The sequence below is a fragment of the Malaya genurostris genome, chromosome 3 (assembly GCF_030247185.1).
Source record: "Malaya genurostris strain Urasoe2022 chromosome 3, Malgen_1.1, whole genome shotgun sequence".
Taxonomy (NCBI): Eukaryota; Metazoa; Arthropoda; class Insecta; order Diptera; family Culicidae; genus Malaya; species Malaya genurostris.
Window position 1 is genome coordinate 213,161,476 of NC_080572.1, and position 24,096 is coordinate 213,185,571.

At 36.1% G+C, this 24,096-nt stretch overlaps 1 protein-coding gene across 2 annotated transcripts in view; it reads left to right on the plus strand.

Annotated features, from left to right (window-relative positions):
* LOC131437834 (anion exchange protein 3) overlaps positions 1 to 24,096 on the plus strand; it is a 198,884-nt gene continuing 174,788 nt past the window's right edge. Inside the window, exon 1 of one of the 2 annotated variants that reach the window (XM_058607451.1) lies at positions 1 to 604. The gene's annotated coding sequence lies outside the window, so the exon portion shown is untranslated. The remainder of the gene's footprint in view (positions 605 to 24,096) is intronic. The other variant, XM_058607446.1, reaches the window with a different exon arrangement.

Genomic DNA, 24,096 nt, shown 5'->3' on the forward strand with positions numbered 1-24,096 from the left:
TTTTTTACATTTCTCGTGATTAGTTTTGCGCCACGCGAAGCGCGATCGGTCGAGTCGAGTCGTGTCGAGTCGAGTGCTCTTTCTGCAACTAGACCATAAATTGCAAATATTTAACCAAAACCGGTTGGGGTCGAAACGAGTTCTCTATTATTTGGCCAAATACGATATTGAGAGCTGCGGCGTGTCCAAAGTTTTAGAACAAAACTGTTGCTTTTGGTACAATCTTCGTTGGTTTTGGTAAAAGGAAGCGGTATTGGCTGCTGCCATAAATCATTGACCCATCGGAATCTAGTGATTTAGCTTAGTGAAGGTGTGGCGAGCATTTAAAAATAATCTCACTTGCTGTAGTCTGTCCTCGAACGGCCGATAGGGAATTGCGTGCTGCTATCTGTTGCTAGTAAAGAGTTGACCTCCTATTTCGGTGGGGCGGTCCTTCGGTGCTGAAATTTTCCGCTATTCTGGATGTAGTAGTGATCGAGCGGTGAGAGAGTGCTAGTGGAAGAAAGCACACGTGAAAGTGTAACGAAATAGGAGTAAAACGTGTTGGTGCAAAAAAATCTTCAACCAAGCTGTAGGCCCATCTGTAACGAAAATGAAGCTGAAGGTAAGAGCAAACGAAAATCGGCATCACCGTAAGCGGCATACGAAAATATGTAAACAGAAAACATAAACAGCAATAAATGGTAAAAAACAGTGCAGTGGTATTTGCGCATAGATAGCACCGGTCAGGGTCTTTCGGGCGATAGTCACGTGTTACCCATACATGATTACAGTGTTATGGTTCGTCTTCGATGTTGTTGTGTTATTTTGCGAAAGAATAATTCTTTGCCGGTTATTCGTATGCCGCTGCCACACGATCAATGACTCGGAAGAATTGTTCTGGATTCAACTGTTTTTCAGCAAAGCTAGTTGTTTCATCGCTTCATCGGACAAACACGATTCATTTGTGCGTCACTAAAATGCTTTCGGCAGTATTACTAGTGCCAGTAATTATTACATTCCTGCCTACTAATTTGACGATATAATCACTTGAATTAAAGCTGCCCATCAAATAAAGACACTTTAGTACATGCGTTACGAGTTCAAATATAAAATAAACAAGATTCTTCAACAACAACAACAAAAAACTGACGATTGAGAATGGTTTGAGGCATTTAATTTTTTTTAATTCTAAGCATCAGAGCTCTACAACAATCAGATCTATATTTTCTGATCGCTATAGCTCTACTACATTTGAATCGATTTGACTGCAAAATACATTTCATAATTTCAACTTATCGATTCATGAGTGTACAGGACAATTGCATGATTAGTGTAACGATTCTACTGTCAGTACAAATCTTTTTTTCAAATGAATATATGTTCCATTTACATTCCTGATGGAACCAGATTCGTCTTAATATAAAATTTTTAAGGGCAGATGAAGAAGCATTTTATTTTTTAAGGTATGAATTTAGGTATGAATTTTAATTTAAAGTAGTTAAAATTATGTTATTTTTGTACATATACTGACAGAATTGGATGTGTACTGTCAATGGTGTAATTTAGGGCAGTTTTGAACTTCACAGAAAGAAAAGATGAAACCTACACGACATGTAAATCGATAGTACCATGAAATGTCTATCAGTTGAAACGAAAATCTGATTTAAAACCACGATTGATGTAAAATTACATTGAGATTTGTTTAGTTTTTCATTGAACAAGACTGTATATTTACAAACCGCTTAGTTTTGTAATGTAACTTTCCATTCAATTGCCTGCTCCGAATATGTGCATGAAAATAAATGTAAATTCACAAAATATTTTTATCTGTGTTTGAAAATGCAATAAAAAATGCTGGAAATCGGTTCATAAACAGGATTCATAAGAACTTGATCATATACGAACGGCTATGTTATTCAGAATGTTCGTGGTGCAAGTCATAATGCCTGTTCAGTTTAATAACCTGTGAGAAATTGTCTGAAAAATTCGATCTCATAAATTTCCTACGTTGAAATGCTACGTCATTAGTAATCTGCAGCTATAAATAAAGCAGTAACTCGTCGGTCATTTAGTCCCCGATCTAACAGACAGAGGGTGTCACTAATTCAGAATTCGTCTAGCATTTAATAAAAGTATCATTCAGGTATTATCTGTCAAAATTTCATAGCATTTGATCCATCAGTGTGTTAGTTATTGTGCTTTCAGTGGCACTACTTTCGAAAAATAAAAAAACAACGGAAAAAAACTTGTTTTATTTCACCTAGTGGTGTGATGAAGCCATTTTCATATAACTCATAATAACATAAATATTAGTAAGGTATTCTTCAAAATAAACTTTTCATTGAATAGAAACTGTAAAGTTTGTTCGGGCGTAACCCAAGTAGCATGTTAAGTTGCTGTCCTGTATATTTCTACTGATTGTGCAATTTATCAAGTTAGTTTATATCACTATTATAGTGACTGTTGTGTTATGGAAAAAACGCAATTTTTTTGTATTGTGCAACATACTTTCAAGTTTTCCGTTATTACGAACATTTATTCACAACGATTGTGCAACTGATACAAAAACTCATGCATCGATCCCATCAAAAAAGCAGTAATAGAATCAGCGAAAAATCAATTGTGAAACTCGTGCAATCTACTACGTAATGTAAAAAAGGAATGGAATAACGTTTACAAAAACATAACAAACATAATTTCTAATAAATAAGTTTCACATTTGATTTTGAATACAACTGCTCTCAACACAAACATGGATCTTGTAAAATATTCTGCACATGAAAAATGATAATGCATATATTGTAGAATTAATCTTTTGTGTTTTTGCAAATGAAAAATCAACAACGAACTGCATTTTTATGGTGAAACATGTATTCGTACACCCGAAATTTTCAAGCGCCTTTAAATCAACGTGTTTTGATGAGTGTACACAAATTTCTGTGAAAATAACAGTCTATTATTTTTAATGAGAATCATCGGAATGGTGTTTAAAATACGTGTATTCAAACATTCTTGAAAATTCTCAGACGATTTTGATTAAACTAATGTGTAATTAAACATGAAAAATCTGGAAATGAATTATTCTTGAATATTTTCCAATATGGCATCGATGCTAACAGTGAGTTAAATAGAAAATGGTTCACCCAACGTAATGACATATTTTATCTAAATAACATTAACATGTTAATATTTCGGAAAGAAATTCTCTACGTTTAGTTTTTTATCAGTTCTAATCTTCTAGTTGAATTAAACAACAATACAGTATAGTCATTTATCTTAAAGGGCCCGACATTTGTGATACGCAATGTAGGTATTATTTTGGCAAGTCCGTGTGCTGGAGTTGCAGAAACAAGTTGCACAAGCGGTAATATATAACTATGGGAGTAACTATGATGAAATTAACTTTTCGTTCAATATCTTTGAAAAGTGATGTCAGGTCTGCTTTTTTTTTCGCGAGATGAAAACCGAATACAAATTATCTGATTGATTTTTGTTTTCGTTGCGTATATAACGCTGTATTCCTGCAACTTTTATGATAATAATCTCATGTCTGCAAGTTTTGCGTTCAATTCAAACATTTTGCACAACTTTTTTGCAAGTTTTGAATTTTATATCAATGTTTTTATGAAACTGAAAAAACTGCGCACACTGATCTAAATATTCATGAGGCAGCCAAAACAATGCGGACTCTGCAGAAATATATTTTTTACAGCAAGGTTATCAATTCGGCTTAGCATTTTTTGCCTTGCGGAGAGCATCAACCATTTCACTAATTTTTCTTCCACAAGAGATTTATAGCAATTTCGACGTATATTTTTTTTCAATAATATAATGTTTAAGGCACACTGCTTAAGCTCTAAGATGCCAAGGGCTTTTACTAATTTCAATTAACGACTAACTTAAAACTAGGGTTGTATAATTGGGTAATGTCATATTTGGGTCGCAGTGGTCGACTTTGGCAGATCAAGCCTTCAGCTGGCGATCGGCAGTGGCTTTCGACGTATATTGTGCAATTTCGACGTACGCACAGTGATCCAAAACTGGAAAAAGACGGTCAAAAGTCTGTACTGACTTTCACTGACTTTTAAGAGCTAACGTGTCTTCGAAGAAGTTTGACAAGATTATATAACGTTTCTTTTGAAAGTGGCACCATAATTTTTGTTAAGGGGGAAATACCGATTTCGAATAAAATATTTATTTTTCACAAAAAAATTATTTTTTCTATCTCATTTTGAAAAAAAAAAACATTTGAATTATTTTTGCTGAAAATATAAATAATGAAAAAAAATATTTTTTGAGATTTATTTGCTTTATTTTGGAAACAGTTTTTTTGGATTTATCTACGTAGAATCTACCTCTAATACCTAAGTATCTACTACAAAGTTTTAGACAGCATTCAAATGAGTAACTTTTTCCAATACTTTTACAACCTAATCAATCAATTAGTTGAAAGATATTTCTATCCGATTTTCGAGGAGGAGTGAAACCAGCGACTACCAGTCTGGACGCGCGTTAACACGCATAAACAAGCTCATGCTTGCACGCGCAACATAAGCAAATTGTTGCGATTTTTATTTGTTTACTTTTTGACAATTAACAATATTAGAAAACATCTTAGTGGAACTCGTTGCAATTTTTTGGGCCTTTTCAAAGTTAGTTTTAATTATTGAAAATCCGACAAATCATCAAAAGTTCAACACATACTTAAAAAATGTTTCCTAACCAAAATATGATAAAGTATTGTAAAAGTACAAACCCTTACGAAGAGATTCCAAGTTTAAACCTGTAAATAAATTAAGTTATCGCGTAGCAACAGGGTTTTTAAGACAAGATGTTGATGTGCGACGCTCACTGCAAAAGTGAGTTACAGAAATAGCAGACGTGTGACGCCCTCCGGAGAGCAGGTCATTTCGTCGAAAGCCATTTCGCCGAAAGGGTCATTTTTCTAGGATGAAAATTTTTTTTTTTGCTTTTATATCTCCGCATGTGACGCAGCCACATAACCGAAGCCAAGATGGCGAGTTGGCTGCCGACCCACCGTCGGAAGCGGCGGCCTCTTGCATACGAACCTGTAATCGTCTCGTTTGCCCGGTCTACTCAAAGCTGGGTTTTTTTGCTTCAGTTAGGTTCGAACGAGCGGTAGCGAGGTCGAATAGCATACGAACAAAACGATGTGGTGAAGCCGCATTAACAGATCGGCTGAAAAGTTCGTATCGTTTCTATGAGAGGGCGCCACTAGAATTAAATCCATACCATTTTAAGTTAGTACCAATCTTCAAAAGATACGTGGCTGTTACCGATGAAAACGTGAAAAAAATCCACAAAATGATTTTCAATGACCGTAAAGTGAAGTTGATGGAGATAGCTGACACCCTAAAGATATCAAAGGAACGTGTTGGACATATTATTCACGAATATTTGGATATGAGAAAGCTTTGTGCAAAATGGGTGCCGCGTGAGCTCACAATCGATCAAAAACAACAACGAATTGATGATTCTGAGCAGTGTTTGGAGCTGTTATATCGAAATAAAACCGATTTTTTTCGTCGATATATAACAATGGACGAAACATGGCTCCATCACTTCACTCCGGAGTCCAATCGACAGTCAGCTGAGTGGACTGCACGCGATGAACCGAACCCAAAGCGTGGAAAGACTCAACAATCGTCCGGTAAGGTTATGGCGTCTGTATTTTGGGATTCGCATGGTATAATTTTCATCGACTACCTTGAAAAGGGAAAAACCATCAACAGTGACTATTATATAGCGTTATTAGAGCGTTTGAAGGACGAAATTTAAAATAAAAAAGTTTTGTTTCATCAAGACAATGCACCGTGTCACAAGTCGATGGAAACCATGCTGAAATTGAACGAATTGGGCTTCGAATTGCTCCCTCATCCACCGTATTCTCCAGATTTGGCCCCCAGTGACTTTTTCCTGTTCTCAGACCTCAAGAGAATGCTTGCTGGTAAAAAATTTAGAAGCAATGAAGAGGTAATCGCTGAAACTGAGGCCTATTTTGAGGCAAAGGACGAATCGTACTACAAAAATGGTATCGAAAAGTTGGAAGATCGCTATAATCGCTGTATCGCCTTTGATGGCAATTATGTTGAATAATAAAAACGAATTTTGGCAAAAAATGTGTGTTTCTATTAAACGATACGAACTTTTCAGCCGAACTGTTAGATATTTTTTCATTTTCCATCAGTTATCGGAAAATTACGCAAACAGTTGCCTGATAGCTACATTAATAAAGTCAACAAATTATTTTGGGAATTCTACAAAAACTATTCAAGTCTCTGGATTATATCAGAAGTACGATTGTAGGTCAACAAAACGAGAGTAAACATAATCATTTTTTATTTGTCTTTGTTTGTCAATTCTAATTACGATATTAAGACTAATGACGAATTCGGCAAAATTACCCTCTCGGCGAAATGGCTTTCGGCGAAATGACCCTGATCCCGTCCTCCGTTTCTTGGTTCCATTCATGGTTTCAGCATGGCCATAGTGAAAATGAGTCACACGAATAGCACTCAAGATATTCTCATCGGAAAAAAAATTGGATTAGGAATATATTTTCCTATAAGTATTGTAAAAGTTTGCTGCATTAAGTTGCATATTTCGCTTTGGCACAAGGTTTCCAAGGTAAAAATAGGAAAAACGATGTATAACTTTTCCAGAAAAGAATAAACCTATGCATTACCTTCTACAAAATTATGGGATTTTACATTTTACATTTACTACAATTATTCCAAACAAAGTATGCATAACAAAATAACTCGAAACAAGTTATTATTAAAAACTAGTTTTAAAGGAGTTGTCATAGTTCAATAACTAGAACTAACTTTGAACTAAAAAAGCTAAAAAACTGTTCCATCAAGTTCCACTTAGATTTTTTTATAGTATTGGGCACATCTTTTCCTATAAATTTTGTAAAAATTAGCTGCACAAAGTTGCATATTTTGCTTCGGTGCAATGTTTTATCATAAGTAAAAAAGGGTAAAACGGTGTATAACTTTGCCAGGAAAGAACAAATCTATGCACTACCTTCAACAAAAATATTGGATTTTTATTATCTACAATTATTCCAAACAAAATATGCATAACAAAATAATTCGAAACAAGTTATGAATAAAAAACTGATTTTAAGGGGGTTGCCATATAAACGCTTTGTATATCCGAACCGGTGCAACCAGTGTTGGTGATTGCCGAAAATTTGACAGAAGCTGCTATATTGCTATCTATATTGTATACAACATTTTCAATCCGGTAGAAGATGCTACAAGAACTCGAGTCTCTCAATGCATGAACCGCGAGAGAATTTTTCTACATTTCTTCGTTCCACTTCATACTCTGAGTATTTCACGGCCTTCAAAAAAAATTAACAGCCTGATAATGATCGTTGCTGTGTGGAATTTCCCAAGAGAAAAAAATCGCAAGTTGACAATTATCGCAGAAAATCGAATCGAAGATTCGACTTGATGATTCTCATACTAGGTTACAATATTTCAAAACCCTTGTGTGGAGCATTCACTGGCATTTTCATAACACAACTTATACAAAGTTTATATACACATAATTAGAATAAGAACCAATAGTAAAATGATTCTGTCGCAATTATCAACTGCCTGTATAGAATCGGATCGCGAAACGAGAATAAGCGACCGTTTGTTGCTTCAGAGAGAATCCCCACGGCAGTGTGCTAACCTTTGATTCCAGAAATGTCATCGAGAGAAATTCGCACTCACACTGGTGTCGATTCTATATTAAATGAGCCATGCCGGGTTTTGTTGTTGCGATGACATCAGTCTCTCTTTGATGGCACTGATTCAATCGTGTGAAGAGTTGCTGGTGAGCGTTCTTTGATACGATAAAAGCCATTCTTGGGTGCAACCTAGACTTTTGGTATATTTGACAAAGTAAATTATTTTCAATAGTTCTAAAACTTTGTGGAAGAAAAAGATTTTCTATCTCTTCAGAAAAATAAGTTATGGTTATATATTTTGTCAAAGTAGACCATGAACAATTAGCGATGGAATCAAATTACGCGGTATATACAGGGTGATTTTTTAAGAGCTTGAGAACTTTTTTAAACAATAAAACGCATAAAATTTGCAAAATCTCATCGGTTCTTTATTTTAAACGTTAGATTGGTACATGACATTTACTTTTTGAAGATAATTTCATTTAAATGTTGACCGCGGCTGCGTCTTAGGTGGTCCATTCGGAAAATCCGCTTTTTTATCGACAAATTTTGTTCAGCGATGAGGCTCATTTCTGGTTGAATGGCTACGTAAATAAGCAAAATTGCTGCATTTGGAGTGAAGAGCAACCAGAAGCCGTTCAAGAACTGCCCATGCATCCCGAAAAATGCACTGTTTGGTGTGGTTTGTACGCTGGTGGAATCATTGGACCGTATTTTTTCAAAGATGCTGTTGGACGCAACGTTACAGTGAATGGCGATCGCTATCGTTCGATGCTAACAAACTTTTTGTTGCCAAAAATGGAAGAACTGAACTTGGTTGACATGTGGTTTCAACAAGATGGCGCTACATGCCACACAGCTCGCGATTCTATGGCCATTTTGAGGGAAAACTTCGGAGAACAATTCATCTCAAGAAATGGACCGGTAAGTTGGCCACCAAGATCATGCGATTTGACGCCTTTAGACTATTTTTTGTGGGGCTACGTCAAGTCTAAAGTCTACAGAAATAAGCCAGTAACTATTCCAGCTTTGGAAGACAACATTTCCGAAGAAATTCGGGCTATTCCGGCCGAAATGCTCGAAAAAGTTGCCCAAAATTGGACTTTCCGAATGGACCACCTAAGACGCAGCCGCGGTCAACATTTAAATGAAATTATCTTCAAAAAGTAAATGTCATGTACCAATCTAACGATTAAAATAAAGAACCGATGAGATTTTGCAAATTTTATGCGTTTTATTGTTTAAAAAAGTTCTCAAGCTCTTAAAAAATCACCCTATATTTGTAAATAATTTCTTAAAAGCAACTATATGCATTAAAAGAACGGTTTGGCAGTTACTGATTTATGTCCCCGTTTCTATTGATTCGAACCACTGTACGGCGACCTTAGTGACAAAATTCTGAAATTTCGTATGTGACAATGAGACCTTTCTTTGGAATCTAAGTTTGGGTAAATCGATTGAGCTATCTCGAACAACAGTAAGTGAAATATTTTGGAGATTTTAACCATGGTTTCCAAAACTGGATTACGGGGAACGGTATAAACGAAGTCGGTTCTTGAGGTCAACAACAATAGTTTGTCGACTGTTAGTTTGTCATAATTTGTTTGGTTTTACTAATTTATTTATACTAATATTGTAATTCTGAAACAACTGTTTGGATTGTTTTAAAAAATTAGTGGTTTTACGCCTATTTGAGAATACCAGAACTAATAAAAATTTATAAATAAATTCATAAAAATATAATATCTTCATTTTGTAAAAGTGCTGCATATTGTGGAATAATCTAAAAATGCCGAAAACTCAGCGTTTGGTTTTCCAGCACAGTATTTCACATAAAAAAGAAATCACACAATTTCAATTTTTATAAAATGTTGAAGTTGACAGCAGGATGAGAGATCATAAAAATCAAAAGATTCAATCGTTTTCTTTGTACCTTCTGACCGTTTATTTCATTAGATTACTTGCACTTGGTAATTGATAAACAAGTATGACTTCGGTGGTCATACTTGCCCATCAATTCATTAAATATATTTTCACAAACAAATAAATAAATGAATTAATTAATAAATAAAGAAATAAATGAATGAATTAATAAATAAATAATTAAATAAATAAATGAATAATTGAAAAAAAAAATAAATAATCAACTAACGTAACCTAATTTAGAAGAATTTTTCGATCTTTGGCACCGTTATTCTAAACGACGGCTTGAAAATACCCACATTCATCACTCTGTAACTCCGAAGCCGGAAACCCAACTTGTACAAATTCAGGATTTCTATATGAGACCATAAGACCTTTCATCTCAATCTAAGTTTTAGAGAATTGGCTGGGTTGAAAAGTGAGTGAGTTACCATTTGGACCGCCATTAAATTACATTGAAACGTACAGAATTGTAAAGTAACTTTATGTTAAATTGTCTGCTCCAAATATGGACATGAAAATAGATGTAAACTCACAAAATATTTTTATTTGCGTGGTACTTCCGGGACCTATATATCCGATATGATTTTGTATGGCCATTAACTTACAAGATCGGAATATATTTACTATTTTTGAGATTTTTTTTCCTATTATATAAAAGTTAACTATTTAACTTGTAGTTTTTTTTTCATTCATCACTCTGTAATTCCGGAACCGGAAAACATATCTATATGGAATTTAAAGAATTCCTATGGCACAATTGTACCTTTCATTTGAGCCTAAGTTTCTGAAAATCAGTTTAACCATCTCTTAGAAAAGTGAATGCATATTTTAGTCACATATATTTCAAAGTTTTTAAATGAAAAATGTTGAGTTTAAACGTGGTCGTGCAAACACCGACGACGCACCCCGCTCTGTAATTACTAGATAAAAATTGGGATCAAACGGTTCAACTAGTTTGTACGGTCACGGAAACTTTATGCAATCGATTTGTAAAACTTATTTATATCAAAAACTTTTGATATACATTTTTGTGTATAAAGCGTGATAGCGTTTTGGTTATTTTATATTGATACATTCAACATCCGCAAATCGGGAATCGGACACAGGCAGAGTATAGGTGGTTTTGTTTGGCAATCTGCTTTTATTAACTAGAAAAATCTACTTACCAGTTTCAAGGAATTCGCTCTTCAGACATTGTTTAAAACCGCGTTTTTTTAAAATCGTTGAATTTTTAAACTTTTTATTTTTATCATCCTGTAGTTCCGGAACCTATAATCAGAATACAATTATATTCAATTGTAATCATTCATTAAATTTTTGCGAATCGGTTTACAAAGTTTTAGTATTTAACATGAATGAAATATAAATTGCTTTAGTTTTGAGAACTGTGTAGAATTTGCTATTACTGATATGTTTCAAAATCAACAAAAGTATTAAAATTTGCGGAAGCATCTTTTGCTAACGAGCATCTTATTTCTAGAAGTGATCTCTCATGTCAATGGTATCACATTATTGGGTCAGATTAAACCGCTTTCTATTGATAAACTTTAACCTGCGTTGAAAGCCAGAAAAACGTTGAAATTTTGACTCTAACAGTACTAGCGCAGAAGCACTCGTTGCATATGGAATCGATAGCAAACTTTGGTACGACAAAGATGATCAAAATACGTCACTCTGCTGACAGTTAATATACCAAGTTACTTTCCAGCATAAAAAGTTAACTGCTAAATTGTGAAAACCAACAGTAGCGAAAGCCTGGCGACACGTTTTATCACCAGCTGTTTCATTTCTGCACCGGTACAGGTATTGGCACCTTCGTCGTCATGAAGCTCGTCGTCGAAGATGTTAGCAAGAAATCGCATCAAGAAACATGTCATCGTGGCACGACGTAGCCACGACTCAAAACTTTCCTCATTTATGCAATGAAACACGAACACAAACTTTGTCGTGGAACTTTATCTCATAAGGCATCGTTTTCATGGCGAGCGGATTTCGAATAAAGAACTAACTCCGAATACCCCAATTTCAGGAATAATTTTTCGGATGGAAAATTTTCAATTATTAAAAAAAAACAATAAATGAATTTGCTTGATGCGGTTGTATCGAATACACTCCACAGGGCCAAAAAACTTGTTTTAGTCCATCTAGTGGTGTGATGATGTCTTTAATTCACATATTCTCAGAAATATTGCTGTGGCGTTCTTGAAAAAACTGCTCATTGAATAGAAACAGAAAAGTTAGTTCAGGCGTAAAAGTAGTGGTTTGATTTTTTTAACGCACTTCACTCTGTAGGAATACCTTTTGTTTAGGTCTCTGAGAAAAGTTTTTTTAATTCTTTCAGAACCGGATTCCGGGGATCAGTAAAGGCAAAGTCGGCAAAGCTTACATGACCATTTCATTAAAACAGTATGAGCCAAATTTAGAATTTTTGGCGTGTCTACGTCTTTTTTTACTATGAGGCGCTTTTTAAAAATTTGCCCTGTGGGAGAATAGGTAGAGGCTAATCGTGAATATCATGAGTTGTACTAAACACGAAAACATAATTCTTTCTCCATGCCACCAGAAATAAGATCAGTTTCTATGATTAAATTTTTAACACTGTGAGGTAACCATAGATAATTCCAAAATTTAGATTTTTCAAACTTTTGGAAACAATAACTGCTGGGCAGAGCTGCCATTTTAAAATCTGTGTTTCAACTTGAAAAATCTGTGTTGCACATTTTCAATCATAATCTGTGAAAATCTGTGAAAAACATTTTTTGAATCTGCAATTTTTATGAAATATTCATAAAAATCTGTATAAATCTGTGAATTTTGATAAAATCTGTGTTCTGTGACGCAGAATCTCTGTGGCAAAATAAAGTCTGTCCCAGGAAGTATGGACGCACTTTGATTTCGCTGCAAATAATTCACAAGTGTTAGATATTCAAGTTTTATTCGATATACTGATAATATTAAGGAGTGTATCGATAAGTAGTTAGCAACATTCAAACAGTTATTACTCTGAAATGGCTTACTTTTTTACAGCGTGGTTTGCGGTGACATGTTTGTTTACATTTCAATAACAGCTGCGCAATCGATTGGTTTCGGTACGGTTTATCGTTTCAATGATGAGTCCAATTGATCCGAAAACGGAAAGGAAATTCTGCACACTTGGTCCTCAGAAAGTGGTGTCACGTACAACGAAATTGCAAAACAGGTGAAAGTGCACCACACCAGTCTCAAAAATATTATCGAGAAGTTCGGTAAGACCCTTTCCATGAAGGATTTACCCCGATCCGGTAGAAAATCGGGTCCCAGCCAGCCCGGCCAACCCATCGGCGTCGACGCTGGATTTGGCCAAGCAGTTCAACACCAGCATTGGGATGATTCAACGGATCAAAGTTCAGGCCAAAACAAAAGCGCGAAAACTGTATAACCAGATTCTGCAAAATAAAGACGGATGCATCCTGATCGACGACGAAACCTACGCCAAGGAAGACTCTCGAGCGCTGCCCGGACCGCAATATTATACGAAATCGGAGGACCTGGACGCCGCTGACACCACAGTGGCGATGGAAAAGTTTGGGCAGAAGGTGTTGGTCTGGCAAGCAATTTGTACCTGTGGTTTGCGGTCGTCGATTTTCTTCACGAAGCGCACAATTAACGCCAAGGTGTACGAGGAAGAATGTTTGAATGTTCCTCCTCTCTTCTGGCCGGATTTGGCTTCAGCCCACTACGCCAACTCCGTTCTACAGTGGTTGTCAAAAAATAATGTACAATTCGTGGAAAAGGAGATCAACCCACCGAACGGCTTGAATCTTCGGCCAATTGAAAGGTATTGGGCAATTGTCAAGCGGCACTTTCGGAAGGAAGGTACAGTGTCCCAAAATATGCAGGAGTTAAAAAAAACTGGACAGCTGCCACCAGGAAAGTCACAAAAGTAACTGTGCAGAATTTAATGAAGAATGTCAAGTCCAAAGTGCGAGCGTTTCACAGAAACTAGGATTTTCTTCAATATAATCAGTGAAATGCATAAAAATGTAATTTTTCTACAATATATCGAAAACTGATGTCAAAATATGTTTTTTTCGCTTTTTTATTCATTAATCAATGTTGCTAACTACTTTTCGATACACTCCATAGACTACAACAACAGAATATTATTCTCAATATTTGCTACTTAGCCATTGTAGACTAGCTGGCGCACCTTCTTGCGAACGTTCCTCATTAAATTCCATACAGATTTCTTGGCGACAAGTTTTGAAACTTTTTTCTATACTTGGATTGCTGAAGTGTTCTACGTAATATGGAGCAATATTGATAGATCGTATTAGATCCGCACTTATAAAAGTACTTCGGTTTTATGTTACATAGTTAAACTTGAATACAGTTCAGTACAAAAAGGGAACTTGGGGTAAAATGAAAAAATAGCGTTTCGTGCGGTCTTTCTAAATACGTGGAATCGATTTTAAAGACAGTCCCAGAAAGTATGGACACAACCAAAAACCGCTGCCATTTCGCAATGGTTCAGAGTCTGTCAATTTTTATGGCTGCGTCCTGTTGTTTACACTATTCTCTATCCACTTGTGCAGTTGTTTATTCGTTTTCAATTGTTTTTTTCGAAATGCGTGGACTTTCAGCAGAACAACGTCGAAAAATTGTGTACAAATGGTGCACAGAACGCGGACTGTCACTGAGAAAGATAGCAAAAATGGAAGGAGTAAGTGAAAAAGTCGTGCGAAATGCAATAAGGAAGTTCGGTGAGGATAACACCTTTGAGGATAAACCGAAAACGGGTCGAAAAAAAGGTCCTGCTAACCCTTAGTTAGATAAACGTATACTGAAGGCGTTCGAGCAAACGAAGGAGGTTTCAGTTCAAGAGTGGCCAAAAAAGTGGGCACTTCGAAGTCAAATGTTCTTCGTGCTAAAGAACGTTTGAATCTTCGAACCTATAAGAAGCAGAAACAACCAAAAACGTAGTCCGAAACAAGAAGCATCGATCAGGCCGAGGGTTCGAAAGCTGTACAATACGATTCTAGCTGGAAATTTGAACTGCATAATCATGGACGACGAAACCTACGTGAAACTCGATTACATATCCTTGCCGGAACCACAATATTATACGGTGCGAGAAGGGCAAGTGTTAAACCAGCCCGAGACATCGATTGAAGTCAAAAAATTCGATAAGAAAGCTATGGCCTGGCAAACAATTTGTAGCTGCAGTAAGATTTCGAAACCCTTCATCACCACTGCATCAATGAACAGCGAAATATACATCAAGGAATGTTTACAAAAACGACTTCTACCCATGATTCGAAGCCACAAGGATCCTGTTGTCTTCTGGCCTGATCTTGCTTCTTGCCACTACTCGAAATCAACGGTAGAATGGTATACTACCAAAAATGTCATTTTCGTTCCAAAATACATGAATCCATTTCGACCAATTGAGGAATTTTGGGCATTAACGAAGGCACATCTTAGGAAACATGTCTCAGAAGCCGAAACCATTCAACAGTTCGAAAAAGATTGGAAAAAGTGTCAAAACTTGTCGCCAAGAAGTCTGTACGGAATTTAACGAGGAACGTTCGCAAGAAGGTGCACCAGCTAGTTTACAATGGCTAAGTAGCAAATGTTGAGAATAATATTCTGTTGTTGTAGTCTAATATTATCAGTATATCGAATAAAATTTGAATATCTAACACTTGTGAATTATTTACAGCGAAATCAAAGTGCGTCCATACTTTCTGGGACAGTCTTTACTGACCATTTTACTCAAAAAAAAAAATCTTTATGGTCAGCTGTTACATACCTCCAAAAAAGTCGTCGCGTTTTTGATCGATTTTTCCCCACTGTGCGTTCACAGTTCGAAAAAGTCTTGTGATTTTTCATCTTATAGGATGCACATAAATGGAGCGTCATATTGCACACTAACTTATATTCAAGAACTTGTAATTCATTAGATCACAAAGCACAGCAATCGACTGAGCCACAGAAGCACATATCCGGTAATAATTGGTACATATAAATCCATACAGCGGCATTCTTATTTTTTATAGGTTGTAATGACGTTTTTTCCAGATTTATAAATAAATAGCTACGATCGTTTCATCTACGATCTTCGATTATCAAGTGTACTTATTTTTAGGACTTTAAGAATTAGTTCGAACGAATGTTCCTAAAGTTTATGGTTCAAACAGCGAGCACCTTCCGTAGAAATATACTTCGATTAACAAGCTCAGAAACCGGAAGCTATACCGTAATAGCCATCACATGTTCGATATCATAAATGGGTCAAAACTGCTGAGCCTTTTTTTTTGCATATGAGATACCATTTTAGTGATATCTTATCAATATTTGCGATGGCTTTAACTTATAATTTCGTCTTATCTAAAAACAACTAAGCTAGGGTTAGTTCCCGAGAATTTGGCAGAATTGTTGTTGTGCCATGATATTTGGTAAATACTTGCACAAGTTTATCTGGAATAAATTGTATGCCAGCAAAATATTTGCTAATATTATCTTCGACTTTAAGCTTGAATTCGCAATCATATCTGGCGGCCGCACTTGACCTTCTATTCCAACAAACGCTACAATTCAAGGCCAAGTTTACGAGGATCACAATGCTCTCAAATTTGAAAGTGTTTCAATTCTATCAACATTATAAATATTTTCCTATTGAGAACAGTTGAAATAATTATCCTCAAAGCACAGCCTTCGAACACAGAATTCGATCTGTAACTGTTTCTCGAAACACAGGACAGTTGCTGGGTTAGGGTTAGTGCTACTAACAAGAGGAATATTTTCCGGTTGTAGCTCCAACTAACGACAGTTGGTTTGTAAAGAAAATTGTCTCACTGTCTGATGCTTCAATTTCCGTCCAGACTCTATATATTATATTTCCCGATATCCACACGAAGAGCAACTTGTTTTGAACCAGCAGCTTTGCTCGAGTGAACTCGAAATGTTTTCAATCACTGTACTATGATAGCACTATCAAGCATTTCATAAGAAGTTGAGGCAAATTAATAAATTTATTGTTCCCCTTTCTATACAAATCGACAAGAGGTGCGGTTTGTGTGCGGTGCGGTCTCAGATCTCGCCATTCGCTCAGCATGTGCTAAAAAGTTGGTCAAAAACGTGTTATGATTCACTTAATGCTGAGTCGTGCAATGAGACAGCATTCGTCGATACGCCGTTCTCCTGTGTCGTATATGATCAATTTTTACGTTTGAATCGCGAAATAGTAACTCAGTAATTTTTAGTAGTTTCGATAATATCTAGGAAACAAAATGTGTGCCTATTGAGAGTAATTAATTGATTAGCAAGTCGCCGCTTCTAGAGAAGTAAAAAACGTTAGGAGGCGGTTGTGTAAAGTGAAATAATTGAAGTTCAGAGTTCAATTCATTCGGGGGAGGATTTTATTAGCTGCTCATTCTCTAGTGATAAATATGAAATCTACTTGTTGCAGACAATGGACTCGACCGGATTAGGTAGCTTTGTGAATTATAAATAGGTAGATGGCACAGGATGCATTCATTCACAGTTAATTGTTTCCCGGGAGTTGACGTAATTCCTACATTCATATGAACAATACATTTAAAGTTAGGTCAATTGTAGTCTCACACGATGTAGCTTGATATTAAAGCCTCATCGACATTTTCGCAAAAAAATCCACGGGAAGTTTGTTCCGAGATCGTATTTTCAGCGTTCATGTTGTTGGTTCAGACCGAGTAATAAGCAAAATTATAAGCTGATTCGACTATTGTAATAACTATTGGTACAATTCTCCTATCAAGTTTCTTATTTTGAAAAGTTAAACCGGAACTTCTGTCTCCAATTAGTAAGTATGATAACAATCCGGAAAAATGCAGTTAATCGACACGTCTCATCAATGTATTTTTCCACAATCAAGCACCTTCAAACGCTATTGAGTGTTGAAGAATGAAACATGATTTGTCACCACTGATAGAATTCCTAATTAATCAACTTGACAGTATGCTTTTTTAAAAGCGAGTGCAGAAACGTGACTCTCGGAGAGATAGAAATTCAACGATAATGTTAGTCACGTCAATTCTAGATATGGCAATATTCTAGATTCGTGAAACATCAATTCTTCAGGGCTAAATCAGATAGTTTAAAAAGCTATTTCGAAATTCTGTTTTTTCCAGAACTAAACTTTAATTTTCACTGTGATACCTGATGAATGGGAATCATTCTGTTTTCCAGTTTGTGTGTTTTAAACCTATACTAAGCACTACTGTCTGGTAGTGGCTTACAAAAAAAGACGATTTCCTTGTTTTGCATTCATACAAGCAAATAATTTTAGTCAAGGACTCAGAGAGGTGTTAACTCAATCGAGTCCGGATGATCCATTTCGTATATAAAGAAAAATTGTGTTCCGAGGTAACCGTGCTATCGACCAGCCCCGCCACAATGCAATGTTTGCATCAAATGAATTCGGATATTACAAAAATACTTCCGAGCTTTAGCAAATGTTTTTAGTTTTTGTTTTTCAGTTTTGTATATACGATTCACATTTTCCAATCTTTACCTATACTCCAGTTTGCATTCAAAGTCCTATTTATTATTAATAATTCCTGCTGATACTGATTTCGGCTCATTTTTGACACCAGTTTATTCAGATTGATTCGGGTAGTTCACAAGAGCATGCGTCAGCGCTTATATATTGTGAAACATTTTTCAGACCAATAGTATCAGCAATAATACATTTGAACATGATCATAGGTCACTGAAATATTTATACGGTTAAAAAAACTATTTTGTCGATTTTGTCACTTTACCGATTTTATCTCCAAAACTAGAAACTTTTTCTTTTTTTTTCTTTCTATTATAGAGGCTTTAACATCAATGTCATTCAACTCTTCGGGACAGAAAAACTTTCTGACCCTATGTGCGGGGTTGGGAATCGAACCCAGGCAGGCTGCGTGGAAGGCATCGACTTACCCATCACGCTATACCCGTCCCCGAAACTTTTTCTGTATGATATTCGAAATCTATCCTAAGCCAAATTTTAGTCTCGAACGAGCCTAAAATTATTGATATCGGGTAATCCATATCAGGGTCCGGCACTCGAAGTGTAACCAATTAAAAAGGCCATAAATTCAGTTTGGAAAATTACTTTTACTTAATTCAAAGTACAAAATGTGTGAAAATAATACAAAATTCAGAATCAATTCACTTTTGCTCGATATGACCACCTTTTGCCTTGACTTGATGACTTGAGAGAGCGAAGGAGTTGCTTCGTTTGGCCGAAAGCGGTCAATTTCCGAACATTGTATTTTCTGACGAGAAAATTTTTCCAATTGAACAATTCGTAAACTCTCAAAACGATAGGGTTTACTTGACCGACCGTTCATACGAGAATTTGAGTCATCGATTGGCCACCAGGAGGCAGCACCCGCAACAGATAATGGTTTGGGCCGCTGTAACCGCAGATGGGCGCTCTCCAATCGTTTTCATCGAGCCTGGCGTCAAGTTAAATGCGACATATTATCGGGAAAGTATTCTGGAGGTTGCTTTGAAGCCGTGGGCAGACAAACATTTCGGTGGCAGACCATGGACGTTTCAGCAGGACTCGGCACCGTCTCACAAAGCTCAAGTTAACCAAGAATGGCTGAAAAACAACGTTCCGAACTTCATCACGTCCACACAATGGCTCTCAAATTCACCAGATGCGAATCCAATAGATTATTCTATTTGGGCCATTTTGGAGAGCAAAGTCCGAACTAAAAGATACACCAGTCTCGAGGCGCTGAAAAAAGTTATTGTCCGCGAGTGGGCCTAAATACCTGCAAGTCACATTCGGCAACTTGCGATTCGTTTTTTGACCGTCTCAAGGCCATAGTCAAGGCAAAAGGTGGTCATATCGAGCAAAAGTGAATTGATTCTGAATTTTGTATTATTTTTACACATTTTGTACTTTGAATTAAGTAAAAGTAATTTTCCAAACTGAATTTATGACTTTTTTAATTGGTTACACTTCGAGTGCCGGACCCTGTACAAGACAAGAATTTTGAAGTTTACATCACTTATGCCATTATACCACCGGAACCGTAAGTGATAGCCATTCGAACTACAAATCTGTTTAAAGGACAAATAGTACGATTTTTTAATTTTAGTTGATTTGACGTAAAGCCGCCATAACTAAGTTCAGTTTTTGCAATGACTGAGCGGAAACATATATTGGAAAAGCCAAATGAATGAAAAACTAGCAGAAAAGATGATTTATTGGAAAAAGACACGCTCAGAGACAGGACTCGAACCTGCGTTCGCGCTACCAATGCATAAGAACGGAGGTTCGAGTCCTGTCTCTGAGCGTATCTTTTTCCAATAAATCATCTTTTCTGTTAGTGTTTCATTCATTTGGCTTCTCCAATATATGTTTCCGCTCAGTCATTGCAAAAACTGAACTTAGTTATGGCGGCTTTAGGTCAAATCAACTAAAATTAAAAATCGTACTATTTGGAAACTTGATCAATAGTCCAATAGTAACTTTATAAATAGCCTTTACATAAATTGATATTTGAACTTGACCAAAGGCTTGAGGGCTGAGGACAATGTGATTTAGAGGGCTATTTTCACGCTTCAAATCTGATTTCCTCAGAAACGGTGACGAATATCAAAAAACCCAAGTGACAATTTCTTAGAAAATTAGTTTAGATTATTCTGTGAAAATTTCAGAATGATTCATTGACTTTAGCGGTCGGGAAAGTCTTTTTTCTGTAGGAAGAATTGCATAGCTGAAAAAGTTTGTTCATTGAATATCTCGCCTTCAAAAGCATGGATCAAAAATTTATCCTGACAATGTCTAGATAAGTTAATTTAGATGTGATAAGTGCATAAAAACATAGGTGTTGTCGCGATAAAAATGAAGTGAATGTTATTTTTGTGAAGGTAAGTCGATTTCTATGCAAGCGCCATTCCAGTTTCCAGGTAACGTAACGAAACATGAGAGAGAAATAAAATCGGCTCAAAAAGGCTCAAGCTATTTGCATTTTATGCAAACTTGTAACCGAAAATATCAAAACTTTCTTGGCCACCCGGCCACATCGAGAGTCATTTTGCAAATTTTCGAGAGAGCATGGAGAGAAATGTAATACGCAGAGCGAGCCACGTAGTTATACGCGACCTACTAGCCTCAGCTCTTAATAGTAGCTTTCAACCTAAGCTAGTTGAAATCGGTTTTGCCATATCTGAAAAAATTAACCGCAAAAAAATTGATGAAAGGCTCACACACTTAGATACACACACATTAACACATACACAGACATTTTCCGATCTAGTCGAACCGAGACGAATGCTGTACAACACTACGGGTCTCCGAGGCTTCGTTCGAAAGTCGATTTTTCCAGCAATTTTAATCCTTTCTATAGAGAAAGCAAAACATCTAAAAATACTTGTGAAATGTTCACTACTCTGCTCCTAATTTCTTCTCAATGGTTTTTTACTCATCCTATCGTTGGTGTTATATTTATCGTATTGATTAGCGATTGCGATGGTAATCAAAACAAAATATTGCACTATTACACACTTAGGTTTAAAAGGTCAAAATTCTTCTTGAAAGGGCCTAATGCCCACTATGAAACAACACAGGATATTTTTAGAGCCAGCTTGGAATCAATTCGACATTTAGAAATTGTTGTATCGTTTTCGATTCCTTTCGTTTCACATATGAAATTTCACTGCAAGGTTAATTTTTTATTGGTCCTTTTTAAAATATGAAAATATCGGATGCACAGCCGATGAAACACACATACTGAACAGTGTTATGTTGAAACATATCGGAATGAAACAAGTATGTCATAATGGTTATTTAATTAGTATTTAACACTCAAAAAGCAAAGTCTTGGCATTACTTTCCTTTTGTGGAATATGGCTTTTCTGTTTCAACAGACTTCGCAGTCGATTCATAGCGAACAGTATCATTGCATGGCTGGTACTACGATCCTACTGACACTAAGAATCCTTCCAGGTCGGGGCTCGAACATACCACAACTGGCTTGTAAGACCAGCGCCGTATACATTGAACCGCCAACCCGAGTTATTTAACACTCATTTTCTATTAATACTCCAAGCCGAAACACTGTTATTGAAATATAATTATCAATAATATAATTGAACTAATGTGACGGATACTAATACAATACATGTTGATAGTAATTTCGTAGCATTATGAGAAAACCAAGGTTGCTTGGCGTTACGAAAAGAAATGAAAACAAGGCGCAATCAAGTGAATTAGGCGCAAATTTTCATCTCATATTTTTGAAGATTTTTCTTGCTTAGCGAGTAATTTTAGAAGTTTCCAATCGTTGATTAAACAAATGAAAAGTGAACATTAGTAACTACGAAATCATCCAACATGGAATAGCGGTATAATTATGGGAAATAGTGATCACGTTTTGAAACGAATCAATAAGTAAATATTCAGCAACATGACGAATTGTAAAGCTTAAGACAAACATGTTATCTTAAATTAGGATTTATTTTTGAATGAAAAAAAAAACGATCGCTGAAGGATTTAAAATCATTTTTAATAGGAAAGTGTGACAAATACTTAAGTAAATATTTTAAAACATTGCACAGTGTGGTTCAGGTACGTTGACAGATATGATTCATGTTCAAAGTTATGAGATGGAAATAGGCGCTCAGATGAAATAGGGAACCGTTACTCTATATAAATAATATGTACTGATTTCGGCGAAATGATTCGATTTTACATCGTTGAGCTGCCGAATATTTTACACCATTTACTAAAATTTTGCTGCAGACGTCAACTGACAAACTGGTGATTTAGAACTGATGGGTATATGTATAGAAAATACTAATTTTTTTCAAATGACGCTTTACCCAGGTGTGGCTTTTTGTACTACCTCACCATTTCACGTACTACTCAACGTAATATCTATCGTTTTTAAATTGGGTCTAACAAAACAACAAATAACAAGACAAAACAACAACGCTCGATTTAGCTGTCATCTTTCACAACGTAGTGCCCTTGGTGATCTTAACGCACAACTTTCCTATGCTTAATTGAATTGCTTGTCAATGTTCAACTCATTCCATTTAAGTGTATGGTACGCCTCTAGTTGTTCAAGATTTGTACGTCATCAAAATTTCAGTGAACTGACCAGCAGCAGTGATTCAAATTCATTTCACCGCTTCAAGCTACAGCGAACTGGCTGGGCACGCGACGTTAATAAGTTCACGTGAATCACGTCGAGACTGGAAACAAATGCCATCTTAACAATTAACCGGGAGAACGAACCTCAGTAGGCTATTGATGTTCTCTTCTACGTTGCACGATCATTCATCAATTGATGTTATTGTTATTTTATTGATTTCAATCGACCAGCTTGGGACCTCAGCATATCGTTGCCGTCTGAAGGCGCAGCACCGTTCAATATTGCCTTGTTGACAGCTATTTTTCAGCACTTACAAGTGAAAACCATTTTGTCATCCAGATATACGGTGCTGAATCTTAATTGTCTCCAGCACCGTTAACAGTAGATCGAGCGATACTCAATTAAGCAATCGTTTCAAAGTAATTGTCTCAAATTGTCTCTCAATTCTACGTTGTTGATTTCCTTCAGTGATCGAAACGCGTCTTCATTTGCTTTAATCATTCCATACAAATATTGGAGACATGGTGAAGTCATTCTTTGTTGTTTTGCTTGTTTTTGTATTTCTCATCGAATGAACGAATGCACGGAAAATTCCGCAATCGCAAAACAACTTAAACATTTGATTTTTTTGCCTTTCTCTATAGAAATTAAATAGAATTGCTGGAAAAACCGACTTTTGATCGAAGTTCCGGAGACCCCTAGAGTTATACTATTATACCGTTCGACTCAGCTCGATGAATCAGAAGATATATGTGTGTGTATACTAGGATGGGACAAAATTTGGATATCAGCTCCATCAAACTTTTCGTGTTCCTTTTTGATTCCTATAAGAACTATGCAAAATTTTAACCTGATCGATGAAACTATTTCGCGTCCGAGGTTTAAAGTTTGAATGAAGTTCAGTATGAGGAAACTGACTTTTTGCAAAACCAAACCGGCTGGTTATAGAGCATGGTTTCGTAGAAAATATAATGAGATTTAAAACGTTCGAAGACCGCAAAACAATCCGATTTTCGTAGAGAAAGTATTTAAAGAAAAACCAGCACAAGGTATGAGTAATGGCTTCCACTTCTGCTAGTGGTTTTAATATGATTACACTTTCTTTTATTATGCTACTAGCTGAATTACCCGGCGTTGCTCGGAAATGTTTCGTGAAGGGAAGGCCGAAAAAAATTCTCGAAGTTGTCCTGCTTAGTGAAATACACTTGTAGTTAAACATAACTTGGACGGAAACCCGATCGAACAATACTCCGTTCATGTTCAGACTGCGAATGATCAGTGTCCCATCTCAGATCTCACAATAATCATAATTTTCATGGTATTCTCGACATATTGGGTCAGTTTTATGTTTGAACC